This window comes from Fukomys damarensis, unplaced genomic scaffold, assembly GCF_012274545.1.
Source record: "Fukomys damarensis isolate Sample0158 unplaced genomic scaffold, DMR_v1.0_HiC HiC_scaffold_24, whole genome shotgun sequence".
Classification (NCBI taxonomy): Eukaryota; Metazoa; Chordata; class Mammalia; order Rodentia; family Bathyergidae; genus Fukomys; species Fukomys damarensis.
The window spans coordinates 42,572,193-42,576,325 of record NW_022900936.1 but is presented as its reverse complement, the minus strand read 5'-3'; the positions used below and the strand labels follow the sequence as shown (position 1 = coordinate 42,576,325).

The 4,133-nt window shown below is 39.4% G+C and overlaps 1 protein-coding gene across 5 annotated transcripts in view; it reads left to right on the top strand.

The window, feature by feature from the left end:
- The window catches only part of Riox2 (ribosomal oxygenase 2), a 22,268-nt gene that overhangs the window by 6,019 nt on the left and 12,116 nt on the right, over nucleotides 1-4,133 (top strand). The gene's annotated exons all lie outside the window — the stretch shown is intronic.

The following is a 4,133-nucleotide window of genomic DNA, read 5'->3' as shown; positions in this document are numbered from 1 at the left end:
GATCCTGACAAACAAGACAGTTGCAACCGCCAGCACAAAGCTTACCTCCGGAGGCTTTCAAAGGTCTGTGTCTGAGAATCTCCTGCTGGATCCAGCAAAAGAGACTCTCGGCCGGATTTACAGTTCCCGCCTGGGTATCTCGCTGGGGCCTCCAATATGTAAGACCTAAAGTCTCACTTCCACTCCACGGAGCATGAACAGCCGAAAGGCCTCCACGATGCTGGGCCCTAACACCCAGCGAGGCTCCGGGAACACAACAGAGAACCGAGAAACCCAGGAAGGAACACACCAGCCTAGATGGTAAAAGACCTTTATTAGTCTGGCCAGACGGCACTCCCGGAGCCAGGTGGCTCAGAGAGGCAACTGCTCAGGGGCTGAGGTACTTTTTATAAGGTTTTTCTAAACAAAGAGTCAGGGAATTCACAGAACAAGACTGCAAACTCATTGCTTATCTTATGCAGGAAATGTTCTAGGGTCACCTTTTGTCAAACCATTTGCCCCTGGGCGGGCTGTTAACCAAGGTAGCAATTAGCATATGAAGAAGCACAGTCTGGCCTATTAGCATGGAGTCACTTTAGCCTATTCAAGTCTTACAAGTAGCCATGCAGAGGGGAAGAGAATATGGCTGTGTTAGCTGCTCTGCCATCAGTCGCCATTAATGGTTTTCAGTTTAACCCAGCAATAGAACTAGAACTCATCTCGTGAATGTCCTTCCCAGTTTGGGCTAAGAATCTTGAATTTATTCATACTGTGTATGAAGTGTTAGGTACTCTCTTCAGGACAAATCCTAATTTGGGTTATTCCATCTCAAGCAGTCCTGAAATGCTAACCATTTGGCAGTAGCCCCTAGTAAAATTTTATAAATCATTTCCCAGACTAAGTTGTGATTTGAATATAGAAAATATGGATGTCATGCCTGAAATAGCCTTTGAGCTAATCCTTTACTCTTTGCTTGATTAGAAGCAGCACTTCTTTTTGCTTTTTTTTTTCATTAAGTTTATTGGTACATTTTTAGATATATAGTATGATGACATTCATCGTTGGGAATTTATAACTTATGTGTTATATCTTGGTTCTTATTTCCCTTCAACCCCTGAACCTCTCCCTATTTACAAAGACTGTTTCCATTTTTCTCTTTTCTCATATTTATTCTTTTCCCCCACCCGTCCCACATTCCCTTCCACTTTGGCCCTTTTTCTTCCTGTTTCACATTATCTGTTATACATTTTGATCCTTATTTACACTTTCAGTTTCTCACACCAGAGAAAGTATTCGGTATTTACACACATATGTCCTATTTATTTCAGAGTATGGCCACAACCGGGGATTTAGTTCAGTGGTGCCACTGCCTGCCTCGCAAGCACAAGGACCTGAGTTTGATCTCCAGTACCAAAAAACCAAAAAAAACAAAGAGTATGGCCACATTGTGCATCCATTTAGCTATAAATGTTTGTAGTTTCTCATTCTTTGTGGCTGAGTAGTAATAGATAGATAGATAGATAGATAGATAGATATATCTGTATATAACTGGAGAATGGAGATATATATCTATATCTATAGATATATATCTATATATATATAACTGGAGAATGAAGATTTCTATCTGTAGATAGAAATCTTCATTCTCCAGTTGATAAGCAGTTGGGCCAGGAAGCAGCACTTCTAAGAGTGGCTTTTAGAAACCTAAGAACTATGAACAAAAATGATGAATTTCAATGGAACTGCTTATATAAAACTTGCTTATAACCCAGCAAAAGTTATCATTAGGCCTTTTTGTGGTGTCTATACTTATTATTTCTGAATTTTGGTGTCTTCTCCCTCTGGGCTTTCTCTTCTTGTCTACTTAAACACTATGCAACCTTCCAGGAATCTTAAGTTACCTTTACCCTGTTTGCTCTGTTGTTAATACAGAAAGGATGAGTTTTCTCAGCCCATATCCCTCCAGCTCCATAGGGATGTTTTGTTTTTTCTCTTTCCACCACCAGTACCTGAGAGACTTAGAAACTGTAAACCCCATACTCTTATGCAAGAAGTTGAGTTCTAAGTACTGTATTTTAAAGAGGTGTGGTGTGTTTGTGTTTAGGAATGGGCATATTAACATCAGAATAGAAAAGTTTAGAGGTCTTTGATTAGTGGTAGGGTTGGGTGGACATTAGATTAGACAGTCACTTATTTATTGGTTCCAAGATTGTATACAGTTTATTAATCTAGGTATTCTAATACTTTTCTATAGCTATTCTGAACTTGTCTGACTCTAAATTTAAGTCACTGTCCTACCATACTTTGAAAGATGTTAGCTGAAATGTGGTTAGGTTTTTTCCATATTTATTTGTCCTTTCTTCAGGTATACACATGGACTTTTGGACCTAGCTGTGGCATTCTGTTTTGATTCTCTATATTTACACTGGGAATTGTAGAGAGATGAGTGGATAGAGGAGGTTTTGTCCATCTGGGAAGAAACTTCTGCCTTGCTTATTTCATTGTTCCTCATCTCCTCAGCATTTAGGCACCTGTTAGGAGTCATGTGGTAAATGAGAAGACAGATTTCAGGAGGCTTGCTTGTACTTGAGTCAGTTTTGGCAAAACAGTAACTCTTGTATACTGCTTTTAAATTGGAGTAGGATTTGAAATAAGTTGTTTGGTGTTGCTGCCCAGTCTTAGGGTGATGTGGTAATAGGATTGTTTTATAAATACAGGAACCAAAGTAACCTAGCTTATAACTACAACTTGGACCAAAGTGGTTTGACCCCACATCTCTTTCTAGTAGGCCACAGTTGGCAGAATCAGAAGCCAGAGGTCCAAGAGAAATGGGAGAACAATTCAATTGATAGCATTTTCGATAACCTTTGAGAAGAGTCATAGTTTCATCAGTTAGAGATCTTGACTCATGCTTGAGTTGGGAACCATAAGTCACTTGTACAGTCCTGGACCTCTCAGGACATCAGAGTCAGAAAAGCCCTGATTTTCTAGTGGTTCCAGTTGCCACAAAAATGTAATTAGAGAGTCAGGTCGTATTGGCCTCTCCCTGAATAATTAAGCTCCTTGGAACTCCTGTTACATCTTCAGAGTTATTCAGAGGCATTAATTTTTTTCTCGGGTTTAAGAAGAACCTCTGATACCTACAAAGAAGGCTAGTGGTATATATACACATGTATCTTAAAACATTTTTCATACTGGCTCAAGTCTTTCTCACTTGGTATTTTTAATACTGTAGATTGTTTTCAGTCCCACAGTGGGGTTGACCCCTAAGCTGTGGCCATTGGTTTATAGTGTATATTATTGGCATATATTGCATATTAGCATATATTGGCATATATTATAATTTGGCATATATTATAATTTCTTTTGTGTCAGGCAATGTACTTAAAACTTTGCTTAAGATTTTGGTCTCTTTAATATAATGACTCATCTTTTCTTAAGTTATATTAGAGGCATGGACTCTTGGAGCCAGGCTACCTGAATTTGAATCCTTGCTCCATCATTTAGCAACTATGCATTTTGGTGCCTTGATTTCCTCATGTGAAGCAGAGATGATGGCAGTATCCATCTTGTGAGGCGGATGTTGTGAAGGTTCTAGAATTAATATGTGTAAAGCGCTTGGAAGCAGCACCTGGCACATAGGAAGCACCAGTATCCATATGACCTGATTGCTGCCTCCCGCTTCTCATCTGTCTTGGGAAAATCAGATTTCTCTCACAGGAGTATTTGGCTTCTCACAGCCCCTTGCATCTGCCTTATGCCTGAAGAATTGATGAGTGACTACAGGGATGGCATATTATTGGGCCCTGTTCTTACTCCTTTGTCTATGCTTTCCTCCCAAGTTGTCATTTCTGTTTCTATTGGCTTAAATATCCATTCTAAGGCAGTTGTTACGCAGTGCTCAAATGTAAATCCAAGTCCTTCTTGCCAGAACTTCAGACTAAAAATTATCCACATATTGGGGGAGAGAGAGTATGCTAGCTTTCCAAATGTAGTATCTGTAGTGTAAAAGAGTTTCATTTTTTTCTTACTGGAAAAAAAATTTTTTTTTTTTTAAAGCAAGTCTTCCTGTTAGTGGAGGGGGCAGGGGAGCTTCTCAGGAGGAGAGGTATCATCAGGTCAAAGATCCCGAAGTTTTTTTTTTTTTTTTTTTT